General features: G+C 34.8%; 1 long non-coding RNA gene across 1 annotated transcript; it reads right to left on the minus strand.

The window, feature by feature from the left end:
• Positions 1 to 2,228: 2,228 nt before the first annotated feature.
• LOC114224041 (uncharacterized) lies at positions 2,229 to 18,209 on the minus strand. The gene is made up of 3 exons (XR_003612301.1): positions 17,799 to 18,209; positions 4,298 to 4,465; positions 2,229 to 2,323 (listed from the first exon to the last, which is right to left on the minus strand). It is a non-coding gene; the product is annotated as an uncharacterized LOC114224041 (long non-coding RNA).
• Positions 18,210 to 18,388: the final 179 nt, after the last annotated feature.

The raw sequence follows: 18,388 nt of genomic DNA on the forward strand, positions 1-18,388 counted from the left end.
TATTAGCAGGATTAAATCTAATAAATTGTGGTAAACTGCTATGCAAATGGTATTCATTACTATTGAAAAAATAGGAGCAGACATTTATTTTGGAGTATTTTTAATCAGAAGAGGAAAATTACTTAGAGCAGTGGCCTTATGCCCCAAAGAAAATAGTGAGGGAGCAGGGAGTCACCCAAGGCAATCCAGCTAGAGAGTCCATGATTCTAAAGTACTTGGCTATATTGCCTTAGTCCCTGATTTCAGCGAATTTGCAATCTAGGGGAATACACGTGGAATGTTGAATAATAAGACAACAAAAAGACATTATCATAAAGGAACCCATGACCCCGTATTAGATGAGTTTTAGAGACAGGGAGGTTTGTGCTGGAATGTTCTTAGAACACCTCCTAGAAGAGAAAAGACTTTAGTTAAGCTTATGAGGATTATTTGAATTGGATAATCAGAATGAGAAATATAAATAGAAGAAAACAGCAAAATAATGATGCTAAAAATTTAAGGCACAGATATTCAGAGTACTGTGTCCATTTATATTAAAGAAATAACAAAAAAATAGAAATTTTAAATGCTGCTTACATTACATTGAAATGAAAGAAATTGGCTGCAAATGATAATGCCATTCCAACACAGAGGCTATAACTCTGAAAACAATTATTTATAATAAATAACTATGTGATATACTTACCAGAGACCAAAAATCAATGAAAGAAAATAGAAGCCAAAATAAACACAATAACAATTTTGTTAAAGGAAGTATTTTCTTTTTTTTTTTTTTTAAGATTTTATTTATTTATTTGACAGAGAGAGACACAGCGAGGAAGGGAACACAAGTCGGGGAGAGGGAGAAGCAGGCTTCCAGCTGAGCAGGGAGCCAGATGCAGGGCTCGATCCCAGGACCCTGGGATCATGACCTGAGCCGAAGGCAGACGCTTAACGACTGAGCCACCCAGGCGCCCCTAAAGGAAGTATTTTCTATTGAGACAAAACAATACTATCAGGAAATAACCTTCTTTAAAAATATTACTCCCTCGGGCGCCTGGGTGGCTCAGTTGGTTAAGCGACGGCCTTCGGCTCAGGTCCTGATCCTGGGGTCCTGGGATCGAGTCCCACATCGGGCTCCCTGCTCAGTGGGGAGTCTGCTTCTCCCTCTGACCCTCTTCCCTCTCGTGCTCTCTATCTCTCATTCTCTCTCTCTCAAATAAATAAATAAAATCTTTAAAAAAAATATTACTCCCTGACTTTTACGCTTATTTCAGATTTAAGGTTTAATAAAATTATATTGTTTCAAAAATATAATTGTTTTCATTGGTCTTGAAAGAAGTTAGGAAAAGAAAATTTTAATCTTAAGAATATTTAATGCTATTTGAAAAACTGTTAGACCTTATCACAACCTGGTCTCATGAAGTATAAAAACTGCATTTTATCATCTCTACTTTTTTTTCTTTTTTTTTTCTACTTATTTTGTGGGAACTTTGAAAGCACTGAATGGAAACTCAAAGAGGAAACACAAATATAAATATGTAAGAGAAGAGGAATCTGTGCTTAAATTAAAATTAAGCTGACAAAGGTGCTTTTAGGGAACACAGATCTGGAACAAATTCTTGCTCTCCTCATCTCTCTGTATTCCTCTTCTTTGGTCTTTTGGCTCCTGCCAGAAGTGTCCAAATGTGAATGCTAAGTCTGTTGTGCTAGAAGTGTGAGAATATTGTTCAGGTGGTCCTTGGGCAACTTCTGGATAAGACCCTACCACATTATTACCAAAACATTTCTTCCATTAAAGCATTTCTTATGAAAATGCAAATAGTATCTGGCAGGAATAATGAATTCCACTATTAAAACCATGATTAACATTTCATTATCAGCTTAGCTAACTACATTCCTAGTAGGATTTATCTCACTGGAGGGTTTACTTGAGGGAATGGGAAGTTAGGGAAGACTTTGGCATGGCTTTATATATTATTTAGGATTCTTTAGGAACAAGCAACAGAAACCAAACCTAGCTGGCATAAGTCAAAAGAAAACATAAAGACATGAGCAGCTTACATGCCCTAAAGGAGAGCTGAAGAACAAGGTTGGAAAAAGTGGAACCAGACAATCCCAGAAGGTCTTCCCAACCCCATGTGTCCACAAGTGCTCGGATATAAACAACTGTCATTACTTCACTCAAGAATCAATTCCAAGAAGAGCAATTGATTTGCCATATTTAAGTAGCTTACCTTACTCTTGACAACACTGGAGAAAGTCAGAAGAAGCATTTGGCAGGAAGAATTTCTTTGGTTTCTCTAGGAGAAAACCAAACACTTGGATTTCCATCATGTCAGTACTGCACAACGCAAAAGAGTTAATTTGAAAAGAACAAATCAGAGAGCCATTAGGAAAGGAACTAGAATCTGGACAGCCAAAAAATCAAATAACAAATGGCTACAATACAGTCTTTCTGAACAGTTCCCAAATGAAGCAGCTCTGGACACCAAAAGGCGGTGTCCCAGAAAGAAATAACAGCTTTAAATGCATTTATTCAACATATAAAACCTAAGTTATTAAAAACAACTCAGCAGTTACTGTTTGAGCAATAGCAAAAATGACTGAATATAGAACATATTAACCAGACACCAAAACCCAATAAGAATGTTATGTCAAATAAAATTGACAGCATTAAAAAGAAATTTAATGGCTAGACTAAAAAATACAACTGGATAAGAGCACAGGTCCTGGAGTGACCCTGAATGCTACTCAGTCTCAAATAATTCATGTAACTGTATGTGCCACAAATACTGTTTTCATCCCACAGACAAGCCAAAATTCTTGACAGTGGCATATGTAACATTTACAAGTTACTGCATAAACTTGAGGTACACATGAGGTCACTCCTCTTTTATTTTTCTAATTAATTGCTTAATCCCATACTGTCTTTTTAGTAGGAAGTTCAGGATCTCCCTTTGGGCTCCTCCCTTCCCCTTTCCAAAATCCCTCCCTACCCAGTGGAAAAGAGGTTCACTCTGTCTTCTACACTGAAGCAGAGAGAAAACTGGTTCTGCAATTGCTTCTTTCTGTGACAGAGTATTCCTGCTGAAAGCTAGTTCAAGAGACTGTGAGACTGAGCGTGTCCACTGTGATATACATCCCTGTTCCGGCAGCCTCAGGGCATGAAGAGAGGATGAGCTCACTTATCCAGGGATAAATCCCACAGAGATTGCTCCACACTTGGTTCCCAAGATTACACAGGGTTGTTTCCATTCTTTACCACATTAAAGACTAAAGACCCAGAATTACTCTCCATTTTTCCTCAGGATCTGGGAGTGTTTAGCTTTTAAATCCTACAAACTCAAAAGCACAGATTACATCCTTTTGCCCCTGACAAGGAGCCTTCTCAAAAATTGTCCTAAGGAATGAAACCCTCAGTGTCTCCTAAGTGTGACCACCCCTCTTCCCCACACACACTTCTGGAGGAGTCTACTTTTAGTATCTCTCCAATATGATTCATTGGGCTATGGGAAATTCCCCAGCTGGTTGTTAGATAATCACTTTTGACTTCTCTATTCTTTGAAATCAAAATAAAGCACAATTTCCTTTTTCCAACTATAATGCCAAGGAATCCTCTTCTGGGACTACAACACGCTAAGTTATATGTATGAACTCTCTATTTGCTTCTCAATGTGTACGGAAGAAAGTCCATGGCCTGTAAGGTCCCACATTATCTGGCTCACACTGTTCTGAAGCTTATCTCATACCATGCAATCCATTGCCCCAGTGACACTAGCCTTCACTTTCTTCCCTGAATATGCCACACTCAGTCCTGCTCATTGCCTTAGACTTGGCACTCTCTTTGAAGGCTTTCCCAGGACTCTTCAAATGGTTGGTCTAATTTTACTTCTCAGTTTCAGTGTTAGCACTTCAGAGTCTTCCCCTAAATTCCTTCACTATAGTCTAATTGAATCATTCAGTTTATTTCTTCTGTAATATTTGCCCCTCTTATGATTTATCTTTTTTATTGTTTATTGTTTGCCACCTCCCACTAGAAGTGTCCTTCTTCTTCTTGTTCATTGCTGTTTGCAACTCCTTAAGTTCCTGAAACTAGTAGGTAATCAATAAGTATGTCTTAAATAAAATGAACTAATCTATACAAAGCATAGCTTTTTATTTAGATGTCTCTTTATCTGTAAAGATGGAGATAACCTCTGTGCTGTAAGGATCAAATAAGAGCTTATGAAATCCCTCTGATATGGTACTATTACAAATGTATAATTATAGCTGTACATATTAGAAATAGAGAATTGATAAATCTTTAAGCAGTTACCTGCTAGGCTGTGAGATCCTCCAGGGCAGGAACTATATCTATTCCTCTTACCACCATGTAGTCCATGCTTAGCACAGTGTTGTCTGCCATGTAAATGAATATTTGTTGAATGAATGGATGAAGCAATAAATGAGCACAGCAACTCTCTGCCTCCAGAAAGACTTCCAACTACAAAGAATAAACTTAGTTGTAGTCCTTAGTAAAGAATTACATCAATATTATTGTGTTCTATTCTTCATTTATTTACTCAGAATTACTGAGTGCCTACTATGTGCCAGATGCTATGCCAGAGGCTGAGGATACAATGATAAAAACAAGCAAACCAACCAACCAACAAATAATGTCCTTGCCCTCATGGATCTCAAATTATGGTGAGAGAGATATTAGTCAAATAATCAGAGAAATAAATTTAAATAGTTACAACTAAGATAAATACAAGGGAATGCATTTGAATTACTTATAAAATTATTATGCATAACTATTTAAACCAGATGTTATGAAGTTTCTCAGACAGAACATAGATTTTGGTTATTAAAGAAATAACTTTTTGAAGAGAGAGCTGGATCCAAGAATATACTAAATAAATTTATATTTTTGGCTCATCCACACTGGTTTATTGAATTAAATTAACTACAGAATGATTCACATGTTCAATTATTTGTTTTCAGGGGAAATTTCCTTTAACTCTCTTCATCCTTCATGTTTCACCCATTTCTTTTCACCTCACCACCCCCTGCCTCTGGCAACCACCAATTTGTTTTCTGTATCTATAAGTGTGATTTTTTTTTTTATTCCACATATAAAAGAGATCATGTAGTTTCTTTCTCTGACTTAATTTCACTTAACATAATGCCCTCAAGGTCCATCTATGTTGCTGCAAATGGCAAGATTTCATTATATTTTATTGCTGAATATTCTATTGTATGTATATAACACAGTGTCTTTATCTACTCATCTATTGGTGGACACTTAGATTGTTTCCATTTCTTGGTTATTGTAAATAATGTTACAATAAACACGAGGGTGCATATATCTTTTCAAATTAGTGTCCTCATTTTCCTCAGAAAAATACCCAGAAATTGGATTGTGGAATCATATGGTAGAGTGTCTACACCAATGTACATTCCCACAAAGAATGCACAAGGGTTCCCTTTTCTCCATATCTTAGGCAACATTTGTTATTTCTCGTCTTTTTTATAATAGCCATTCTAACAAATGAAAAGTGATATTTCATTGTGGTTTTGATTTGCATTTCCCTGAATGAATGATGTTGAGTATCTTCGCATGTACCTCTTGGTAATCTGTATGTCTTTGGAAAAAGTGTCTATTCAAATCTTCTGCTCACATCTAAAATCAGATTTTTTTTTTTTGCTATTGAGTTTATGAGTTCTTTCTATATTTTAGATATTAGCCTCTTATCAGATACATTATTTGCAAATATTTTCTCCCATTTAGTAGGTTGCCTTTTCATTTTGTTGATGGTTTTTATTGCTGTTCAGAAGCTTTTGAGTATGACATAGTTCCACTTATTTATTTTTACTTTTTGGTGTCATATTCAAAATATCATCACCAAGACAGTTGTCAAGGAGTTTACCACCTGTCTTGCCTGGTTTTGGTTTTAAGAATACAAAATTTCCTTTCTTCAATGTGTTTTGGCTTGAATTCCTCCTAATCTGATCATGACTTTTGCTTTCTGTTTACATTTGCCTTTGTTGGTTTTATGGTTTCAGGTTTTTAACCCACTTTGAGTTAACTTTTGTGTATAGTGTAAGATAGTGGTTGAATTTCATTCTTTTGCATGTGGCAGTCAAGCTTTGTGATGTTGGGACTTTCTTTTCTCCATTGTATATTCTTGGCTCTTTTGTCATAAACTGAGTATGTATGCATGGGTTTATTTCTGGGCTCTCTATTCTGTTCCATCAATTTGTATGTCTATGTCAATACCATACTGTCTTAACCACTATAGCTTTGTAATATAGTTAGAAATCAGGAAGTATGATGCTTCCAGCTTTCTTCTTTCTCAAGATCTCTTTGGCTGTTCAGTTTTTTGTGGTTCCATTCAAATTTTAGGATTATTTGTTCAATTTCTTTGAAAAATGACATTAGAATGTTGATAGTGACTGCATGGAATCTGTAGATTCCTTTGGATTGTATGGACATAACAATGTTGAATCTTCTAATCCATGAGCATGATACATCTTTCCATTTATCTGTGTCTTCTTCCATTTCTTTCACTAACATTTTCTAGTCTCAATATACAGGTGTTTCCCATCCTTAGTTAAATTTATTCCTAGGTACTTCATTCTTTTTTTTTTTAAAGATTTTTATTTATTTATTAGAGAGAGAAAGAAAGAGCACGAGAAGGGGGAGGGGCAGAGGGAGAGGCAGACTCCTCGCTGAGCAGGAAGCCCGATGCAGGGCTCTCTCCTGGGACTCCAGGATCATGACCTGAGCTGAAGGCAGACACCTAACCGACTGGAGCCACCCAGGCACCCCAGTATTCATTCTTTTTGATGCAACTGTAAATGAGATTCTTTTTGTGATAGTTTATTAATGTATAGAAACACATATTTTTGCATATTAATTTTGTATCCTGTAATTTTACTGAGTTCATTTATTAGTTGTAATGGTTTTTTGACAGTCTTTAGGGTTTTCTATGTATAATATCATGTCATCTGCAAATAGTGAAAGTTTTACTTCTTCCTCACCAATTTGGATGGCTTTTCTTTCTTTCTGTTGTCTTCATGGCTAGGACTTCCAATACTATGTTGAATAAAAGTGGTGAGAATAGACATTGTTGTCTTATTCCTGATCTCAGAGAAGCTTTCAGCCTTTCACCAGTGAGTATGGTGAGCTGTGGGTTTGTAATATATGGCCTTTATTACTTTGAGGCACATTATCTCTATACCCACTTTTCTGAGTGGTATATGTGTTAGGTACCCTTAATTAATGTGGTATATCACATTAACTGACTTGTGGATGTTGAACTATCCTTGCATCCCCAGAATACATCCCACTTGGTCAGGGTAATCCTTTTCATGTACTGTTGAATTTGGTTTGCTAATATTTTGTTGATGATTTTTACATCTATGTTCATCACATATACTGGCCGATGTTTTTTCCTTGTGGCAATCCTTGCCTGGTTTTGGTATTAAGAATACAAAATTTCCTTTCTTCAATGTGTTTTGGCTTGAATTCCTCCTAATCTGATCATGACTTTTGCTTTCTGTTTACATTTGCCTTTGTTGACAATTCTATATTCAACCATTAAATATATGTGTTTTAGGTGAGCCTGCTGCATCCAGCATAAAGGCATAAATGTGATTTACTTTGTGAAAAAAAATTTTCTGGAATTATGTCAATACAATTATGATATGACATATATTTAGTCTCATATCTATCACAGATTTTTTTTTAATTGACAGTTTGTGTCAAAACCCAAGATGGAGTTAGACATGGAAGAGATTTACGAAGCGTAATGCCTATGAAAGAAAAAGGTGAGAGGGAACAGAAGAGGTCAAAAAAAACCTTCAGACCGTGAAACAAGTCTGAAACTTGAGAAAGAGGGGAAAGTAAGGACAGTTGGCTAGGGAGAGCCTCAGACTATTACGCAGCTCTGAAAACACTGTGGCTAGTCCTAAGGGGGAGCTCTAGGCCAAACTGCCCATTAAGAGAGTATCTCACTGGGCAGGCTCTAATACTCATGCCATGCTAAGTCACTGGCTGGAGTTGCAGAAGAGAACATGTCCTTAGTCCCAAAGCTGTAGCACATCCTAAAGGTGAGGCTATAGGTTAACTGCATACCTCAAGGCAGGGTCACTCTTGAATGAGTATCTGAGTGAAAGAGCTCCATGGCTGGATTCTATAGTATTTCATTCAAGTATAATCCATATGCAGTGAAATGTATAGATCTTAAGTGTACACAGTCTAACAAGTTTTCACAAATTTACAAATCCATTTACCTCATCCCAAATAAGATACAGAATATTTCCTTCACATAGAGAAGTTCCCTCAAGCCCTTGGATCCAACTCCCCTTACGTCTACCCCTGCTACCCACTTTCCCCACACATGCACCAAGGCACTGTCCTGATGTTTATTACTATAGTTTATTTTGCCTGCTTTGAACTTCATATAAATGGAATCACAGCACATTCTCTTTTGGTTCTGGCTTCTCTCACGCAATACAATGTTTTTGGTAGGTACACATGTTGTTGCATGTACCTTAAAATTTGTATTCCATTGTATGAATATACCACCATTTCTTTATCCACTTTCCTTTTATAGACATTTGGGTTGTTTCCAATTGTTGGCTATTATAAACAAAGTCACTGTGAATGTTTGTGTGTAACATTTTGTAATTTTTTGTTGACATGTTTTCATCAATCTTTGATATATACTTAGAAGTAGGATTGCTGAGTCATACAGTAGGGTATGTTTAAATTTATGAGAAACTGTCAATTTTCCAAAGTATTTGTACTATTTTTCACACAAACAGCTGGCTGTGTTTTGATTGGCATTTAACTTAATCTACATACCAATTTGAGGTGATCTTAACAATATTGTCTTCCAGTCAATGAATATCATGTCTCTATCTTATGTTTTCTTTTTTTCTTTCAGAAATGTTTCATTGTTAATGGCATAGAAGACATGCAAGCCTTTGTTAAATGTTTGTAAATATTTCATGTTTTTATGCTATTGTAAATAGTATTAAGAATTTTCATTGTTCAATTATTCATTGCTATCGCATAGAAACAAATTTAATTTTTATACATTAACCATGTAGTCTGTGAACTGGATAATACTAGTAAGTTCTAGCTGTTTGTTTTGGTCTCTTGGTAGATCACTTTGTATTTTCTATGTACACTATCAGATTGTCTTCCAAAGGTAAAAAATAATTTTTTTCCTTTCCAAACTTGATGCATTTAATTTCTTTGCTTTGTTTTATTGCTGGACCTGGTGAGGACCTCTAGTACATAAAAGAAGTGGTGAGTACAGATATCATTTCTTTTTTTTCTGATCCTTGGAGCAACTGTTTAATATTTCACCATTTTCTCTTCAGTATGGATCACACTTTCTTGCTTCATTGAATGTCTTATTTTAAAAAATTCCATTTCCAACATTAAGTATAAAGGAGCAGTGTTGTTTTATTTATTTCCCAAACAGTGTAAGTTCTTTCCTTTTTTGGCTATTGGGAAAAAAAAAAAGACTGTTTATTTGGATTCTTCCTAGGTTTTGAGTTAATCTGAACCTGGCCCACAGCTTTAGTTAGGTTGAGTTAATCCACCCTCCAATATGGAAGCTCATATGGCTCTCTGCTTAGCTAGGAAGAATTCATTCATCCTAGTACTCAGTCCATCAAGCCTTCCAGGCATCCAAAACTCTTTTGTAATTCCATAGAAAAGTATAATTTTTATTTTGTCTCAGATTTTCTTGTACCACAAACATGAAAGTCTTTTGTTATGTTTTTACGTCTTAACCATTAACATTGTGTTTTATTATTTTCCTTACATGCAGCCATGTGTGCACGTACGTGCTTAAATCTTCATATATTTGGAAGAGTTCAGTTTTATTCTTATCTTTCCTGTACCTGATTGTATTTTTCTCACCATCTACTTTTGGTGCTTGTTTAAATTTCATCTTTCTCTGACAGTATTGCTTTTGTCTTCTGCATCTTTCTTGAAATCTGCTATCTCAGATTTCCTCTCCTCTTTTTGTCTACTATTTACTGTTTTCTTTCTCCTTCCATTTCTTTTTTTGTAGACTTCCTTCATAGAAATGATTGCTTCTCCAAAGAAAAGTGTGTCACAATTTTTTTTTTTTTTAGTAGGCTCCATGCCCAGAATGGAGCCCAATGCAGGGCTTGAACTCACGACCCTGAGATCAAGACCTAGGCTGCAATCTAGGGTTGGATGCTTAAGAAACTCAGCCATCCAGACGTCCCATAATTTTTATCTTCTTTATGGCCACCTTTTGGTGATCTGTTGCTAAATTTTGTGCCTCTCTTCCACATGTTTATCTTACAGTATCTTTGTATTGAGGTTGTGCCCAGTTTCTTTTATTACTCACTATTGAAAGAGTTGAATTTTCTTGGACCAGTTATCTGATGGAGATTCTCCCTTCTGCTTTCTATAAATACCTCATTGTTTGCAATGCTTTATTTAGCCCCAAACTAGGTTCGGCAGGGTTTTTGCCACCACTTTGCTTACTCAATTTCTCAGACCCTTCCAAACAAGAGATATAGCTTTTTCTCTTTAGGACAGGACTTTTATCTTCAGAAACAGATTTTTTTCTTTAATGCGTGTGCTTTTGAGATCTGCTATTATTGGACCCATCTGCTACTTTTTTTCACTTCTTGCCATGCAACTTTTGTCCAGATCTCAGCTGCCCTTGGTAGCTCTTACATACTTTAAGTTTGCTTATTATAGTGTTTGCAGGATTTTTTTTTTAAAAATGTTAATTTCCCTATTGCTTTTATATGATTTCCAGGACAAGGAGGAAAAAAAGCCCACTTGCACAACTGTATTCATATTATTAAGTGACCTGAAGGTATTTTGGCAGAGACCTGAGTTTAGCTCCTACCTTATAAAGACTTATTGTTTTGTCTACTCTGTTGGATGACATTAAACATAATTGTAAAACCAGTAACTAACGACTTAAAATGTTAAGTTCTCTAATTTGTCTAATTAAATACATGTAGAATATTTCCTAGTAGCTCCTATAAAGAGAAATTTTATTCAACTGCAATTACTAGAGCAATTGAGCTAATGATAATACTTTGATTTCTCAACTAGAAAGTGAATGCATGATAAAACAAGCATTCTAACACTCCAGAAACAGAGAAAATTGTAGGATAGCCCCCAGCTTTTCTTAGAGCATTAGGACATGAAGAAGAATACCTAGTAGAGTTGGGTGAGCTGGGAGGGGGTTGTAAGTACAAAGATATATTTCACTGTGAAATTAGAGTAGGCACTGAAGTTGAAGGCTGGCTCCTTCTGAGTTTTCTTTTGGGAACACTAAGCAATCATCAGTACAAAGGTCACAGAAGTATCTTATGAAACCAACAGCGTATGACTTTTTGTGGCTATGGAATTGATCAAGTCAGTTGTCAAATACAGACTGAGAGCACAGGGGCATGAACCAAAAGGAGAGAAAAGGAAAGGTAAAGGAAAAGGAAATAAATAAGAGTATTCACATTTATAGATATTAATATTTTCTAATATTTTTTCTTTTTTTAATGTAGCCTTAAAATTCAGGATGATTAAAGATAATGGGGAATTTTCTCATCGTCCTCTTCCTCGACTCCATCTGGCTCTACATAATGCAGTGTTCCCCAAACTGTTCCCCTCTTACATAGAAAATGCTATCTGTATCACACTGAAGTAGACTGAGAGCATTTAGGAGTGTGAGTTAGTGGAAAAAAAATTACCTTTATATAAATATAAATATGATCAGAAAATGAAATAAATACAACTACTAGAGAAGATACTAACTATTGAGTTAATATAAAGTTTCAAAATGAAGTATTTTCAAAATTTTAGTGAGAAATTTGAGCTTGTTTCTCTGACTATAGTGTTTCAGTAATGGATTTTGTGTGTGAAATGGCTACACACACTTCCTGGTCAAAATTTATGATTAAAAAAATAGTGCTTGTGACGGTGTCTAAAAAATAGTAAATTTTGAATTTTTTTGCAGTCATTCAAAGTTTACAACACTTGAAATTATCTTGAAGCTCTTCCTTTCTTTAAAAAATCAATGTTAAATCTTTTTCATGATAATGTAAATAATTCTTGTATTTTCACCAAATTTCTTATCAAGTATATCAAACTGATCATGAAGAAACCCAGACTGGAGCAAAAATGAGATTTAAAAAAATACAGAGATATGGAGGACAAAGTATATCAAGTGTATCAAACTAATCATGAAGCTCTAATTTGTAGGACACACACTAGAGCAATCATCCTGTACTTAGTTTGGATGTTACAGCTGTTTTTATAATTTTAGTGACTATTATAGATACTATACCACACAATTCTAATTTACAGAAGACTAAAGTTGATCAATATATTTACCCTTTTTTACAGATAACACAACCACCTTAGATTAACTCCTTTTAGTTCCCTCCCAGACTCTGTTTTATTATTCTTTTGTCACCCAGAAGATATTAGAGACATTATCAATTTACAAAGTCAATTATTTGTTTATATTTTAACCACATATTTACCACTTTTCTTGTTCATCATTCATTCCTCCATTTTAGGCTTTTGATTTTGGATCCTTTACCCTCTCTCTGAAGTGTTTTTTGTTGCTTTTTTGTTTTTTTGGGGGGGGGATTGGTTTGGAATCTCTTCTAGTGAGTCAGTACTCAGTTGCAAACTTTCTCATTATTTTAATATATTTCATCATTGCTCTGGAAAGTCAGCAATCACTCTATTCATTCCTTGAGAATAACCTTTCCCTGGCTGCTTTTCAGATTCTTCTTTTTATTATTGATGGCTTTCTCTTTACTTATACTGCTTGGGATTCACTGGACTTCTTAAACCCATATTTTGGTGTCCTACTAGTTTCAGAAAATTCTCAGCCATTACCTATTCAAATGTTGCCTCTACCTTATTGTTTCTCCTTTCTTTCAGATTCCAATTAAATGTATTTTAAAGTTTCTCTCTGTCCTCCATATCTCTGTATTTTTTTAAATCTCATTTTTGCTCCTTTCTGGGTTTCTTCTGAACTACTTTTTAGTTTACCAGTTTGCTTTTCAATATTGTGTAATGTTATTGAACTCATACAATGAGTTTTAAGTTTTGATTATTACAGTTTTCACTTCTAGAAAGTCTGTTGGTTCTTTTTCAAATATGCTAAATTGTGTTTTGCTTCTAGTTCCCTGCACATTTTCAAGCTTGTCTCTTACTTCTTTAAAAAGGATAAACATGAGATCCATGTCTAGAATTCTGAAGTCCTGCATATCTATTTATACTGTCTTTTGTTTCAGTAACAAAAATAGCATAAAAACATGAAATATTTACAAACATATTTAACAAAGGCTTCTATGCCCTCATTCATGATGTCTTGCTTTCTTCTGTGATGTTCACTGTCTTTGAACATTTACTCAAAATCTGGGATAAGATGACTTCAAAAGAACACTTGTTTTGGCTTCTATGACATGACTGGAGTCACTGTCATTTAATTTCAAACCAAGTTCATGGCTTAAGGGTCTCTGGATTCTGTAAGAAAAAAGATCTGGTTTCCAGCTCTGGCTCCATGTTTTAACTTCCTCAAGTTTCTTAATTGCATGCAATCTCCATGTCTTCATCCATAAAACAAATATAATAACAATACTTATTCTATAGGTATGTACTAATAAGTTGTAAAATGCTTAGCACATAGTGCTCAATTACTGACAGCTATTATCATTGTGTCATTTAAAGTGAGTCTTCCCGCAATTTGCCTTAATGTCATAAAGAATTAGAAATATACAGGTCAATTCAGAGATAGGCAGGAATTAAATATCTACTAGTTAAGCAGAGAACTGAGACATTTTACATTAGGAATCAGCAGAGCAAAGTAGTTATCATCATGGGCCTTGAAACTAAAGAGCTAGGTTAAACTCTCTTTGCAACTTAAGAGTTAAGCTACTTAACCTCTTTAAGCCCTAGAAACTTCATTTGTAAAATGTGAATAGTTATACTGCTTGAGAGCTTGTTCTGAGCAATGAAATTCTATAATGCATTTAGTATTTAAATAAAAGGCAGACATTTTCTAGGTAGTAATGACAAAGATGAAACTATTCAAAGTATTTTGGCAATTCTGTAAAAGTGGAAAAGCAATCTAATGAGACCCAATTCTCCTAAACTTTCTGTGAGGGTAAAGAACTATTTTAGAACTTTCCTGAGATTATATGTAATATATATATTTACCAACTAAATTTACTAAGGTATGTTTGTGGTATTCATTCAGCATTTTTAACCTATTACATGTTAGACACTGATGGGTCCCTGAGGTATAAAGATTAATGCCTTTGAATAGTTAGTAGTAGATGAGCCAGATATTTAGTCAAATAAGTATAATGCAATGTGACTAAGGAGATAGCACAGACATAGACAAGTGTTATAAGAACACAGATTTCACAGACAAGATATTTAACATAAGCAGAAAAGACCTTCTGCCAACAGGAATGGGAGGCTGAGATGTATAACACAGGAAAACTTAATATATTTGGGAAAGAGCAGACGGAGCTAAAACAAAAAGTATGTTTTATGGAGTAAGTGGAAGATGACACTTGAAAGATAATCTGAAGTCATACTGTGCAGATATATATGTGCTATGTTTAGGGATTTGGACTTTTATTCCTTAGATCCTGGGAAGCCACTGAAATGCTTAATGGCCAAAACACAATGACAGGATCAGATTTCTACTTTTACAAGGTTAAATGACTAGTACACAGGATGGACTGCTTAGAATGAAGAATCAAGGCAGTCAGTTAGAAAGCTATCACAATAATCAAAACTAGAGAGAATATGTACACAAAAAACATAATCATCAAATGCTTCACTATGAAATTAAAATTTTCTCTTTCAATGACTTGGGAGAATGCTCTTTGAATTCAGAATAACTGCTTCTCAAATTTTCTAAAATCATTTCTAAATAGAAAAAGTGCTTTGTTACTATTCACATACCATAAAAATTTATTAGATTTACCTTAAGGTTAATTTATTGAAAAAATGAACCTAAATTAGTTTCCTTTTGAAAATCAGATGTGAAAAAATCCATTGTACTATAACCTATTTTTTTAATAGAAATAGTCTTCATCTTCTCTTTTTAGAAAAGAACACGAGTCCTTTATGACTACGGGTGGGGGTGGGAACAATAATCAGCTAAGATTGAAACCCTATTGTAGTGAAAAGTTCAGAATCCTGACCTAACTAGTCTAAGAGAGTGCCAGTAGGGCTCATCAGAAAAGGGTGACTTGGAATAAAAGCATAAAGAATTGAATCCCTAACCCTCTCCACTCCCCACCCCCATCCTGCTGCTCAAACACCCTCAGTTAAGGAGTGACCAGTTCTTTGATCTCTTCCCTTTAAAAACAACTAAATAGCGCTTGTTTTGACTCCATAATTAAATTTCTTCCTTGTAACGGGGATTTCATTTCTATATTGGTAACTGAGTTGGGTATTTATTAAGAAAACTGATCATGAAAAAGACAATTTCACATATCTTATATTTTATAATATTTTCCAAGATACCTAAATTTAAATAATTTCATGGATGTCCTGACTTCTTTCCATTAGTAAAATTTCTCTTTAGTAAGACAGCGTCTATGTACACAAGCAGAGTAAATTAGCTCCTGTCTCACAGCAGCTGAGAAAAAGAATTGCCTAAGAAGATTAGAGTCATTTTCTTTACTTAAAGATATTCCTGACAACCCACACTGAAATTACACAAGATTAACTCCATTAACACCATTTCCCATTCTTTAAAGTAGTAGCTTTCCAGAAAGCAGCATTTAGACTGAATAGTTCAAAGCATATTTTAAGAGGAGATCTCAAAATGCTTAGAAATGCTAATATAAGTATCACTGAAGGATTCAGGATGAGGTGCTGAGAGGTCAAGTAACATATTACCGGCCATACAGTAAGCCATACACAAAATGGAAAGATGCTGCTTGTTCTTTCTCTGAGCCATTTAGCCTGCATATCCTTTTTGCAGTTAACAAACATTTCAAATCAAATGTTATCTGAAAGGATATAAAACTGTTAATCCCTCAAAGGCAGAGATATTATCTGATTCATTTTTTTCTTTCCCCATAGTATCTTCTAGAGTGCCTTTAATTGAGGGGTACTGAAATATTTGTTGATTATTATGTCAGACATCTGGCATTGCTTGGTGGCCTATCAAAAATACGTAAAACAGAAGGGCTCAAGAAAAATAGACTAAAACAATACCATAAGACCAAGCTATCTCTAAGACAGAACCCTCAAATCTGAAAGCAAAATCCATAGCACATGCACTAAAACTTTAAACTATCTGTATTAACTGCCATTAGTGCCATTAAAGCATATAATACATAAATTTCCTTCTGACGATATGCTGGCACGAGCCACCAGAATATTCTGAAAATAATGCCATCATAATCCAATTCCCTTACCTTACCTTCTCTGAGCCTTAAGTATTCTCCAGGGTGTTTTTATTTTATTTTATTTATTTATTTTTTAAGATTTTATTTATTTATTTGAGACAGAGACAGAGAGTGAGAGAGAACGAGAACATGAGGGGGATGAGGGGCAGAGAGAGAGAAGCAGACTCTCCGAGGAGCAGGGAGTCCAATGCCGGGCTCGATTTTGCAATCCGGGATCATGACCTGAGCCAAAGGCAGATGCTTAACCGACTGAGCCACCCAGGTGCCCCTTCTTCAAGGTTTTTAAGTGCAAAATTAATACACAAATATATTCTTACTTAAAAACCCAAACACTTCAGAGGTAAAGTGAGAAAAAAAAATGAGAAGTACTATTTTCCTCACTTCCATATCTTCCTCCAAGCTTTTTTTCTATCCTTACATTAATGCAAGAAAAGTTCACTGTTAACCTGGGGCTTCATTTTCTTTTTGGTCTCCTAAAGGTAGTTCCCAGGTGGAAAATACTGAAAACACTGACCCAGATAGTTCTTAAAGATCTTAATTTGAATGAATTGCTCTTAGAAATAGTTATTTCCACTTACAAAAAAAATAAATAAATCTAAAAGTGTCCTGAATTATAATTACGCTAAGACAGAGTCAGATCAGATCTCAAGGGGAAGTCATTAACCAGTCCATTGTAAAACTTTCATCATATAGCACAGTAGCTGACACTGAGAATTTAGGTGCTGGACACTGTTGTTAGTGTTTCATGAGATTTTCTAAAAAAAGAGCAACTCTCTCACCCTTCTTTTTCAATATTAGTATTGTGCCGGGTACCATCTAAAATAACCTCCTGTGACTTGCAATAATTTTGCCTAACAATGTGATACAAGTCCCAAAGTATTCTGGAAAATATTCCAAAATGATTTGGGAATTTCCTGAAGGATCTCCTTTACTTTTATTTTGGTCTCAGAATCTCAAAAGGGAACCTTGTTTCTCTCAAGACATGCTCCAATATGCCTATTAATCAGTGGCAAGTAATACTGAGTTAGTGGAAATGAAAGTCGTTAAAAAAACCTGTTTTCAGAAGGCAAATATTAGGTAGATGAAAACAGTACTGATCTACGAAGCATAATCAAGTTCAGCCACATACTATCTTGATTGACCTTGGATAGGTCAGTAAACCACCCAGATATTTTCCCATCTGCAAAATCAGGGAAAATATTACCTACCTATAGGTTGGGTATATGGATTAAAATGAGAGAAACAGAAGCGCTGGCACAACAAACAATAAATGTTACTTGAATTGAAACTCGCATATGACTTTCAGTTTAGCCTAAGTCACAAACATCGAAGTGTTTTTAGCTTAGTAAAAAGACCTCAATTTGTTTTACCTTAGTAATCCTGAGGCTCAGTTTCAAAAACAACCTTGAAAATTAAAACTAATCCAAAGATTATCCTTCTGAAGGCCTGAAATGCCCAGGAAAAAACTGCAAAAACCTAGGTGATTGGTCATCATTCGGTCCAAAGTATATTCAAGGCCTTACACTGAAAAAAAATTAACATGTCAAATATTACTGGCATATAAAATAATTTTCCACATCAACAGTATCTGAATACATCTTATGGTGACTTGAAATAAGGTTAGTGATTCTTTCCTTACATATGGCCGAAGTAGTAAATAAATAAATACGATATCTAAAATCATAGTGCCATCTACAGGCAAAGAAAATATCAATGACGGCACATTTTAATGCTTTCATATTTTCTAATTGCTACCCAACATTTAGGACATCTAGAATTGAATAATTTACATAATTCACTTTCTGATTACATTTGCATTATATTACATATAATAAATAAATATAATTTATTATATGAAATGGCATTTTTTCTAAATTTTTTAGTACTTAATATAGCATTTTATTTTCAATAAATATTAAGATGATAAAGGCAATTTTAAAAATCCAATGGTACTACAAAG

The sequence above is a fragment of the Eumetopias jubatus genome, unplaced genomic scaffold, assembly GCF_037043125.1.
Source record: "Eumetopias jubatus isolate StellerSeaLion01/CBP00866 unplaced genomic scaffold, mEumJub1_p1.0 scaffold_8, whole genome shotgun sequence".
In the NCBI taxonomy this organism is placed as follows: domain Eukaryota; kingdom Metazoa; phylum Chordata; class Mammalia; order Carnivora; family Otariidae; genus Eumetopias; species Eumetopias jubatus.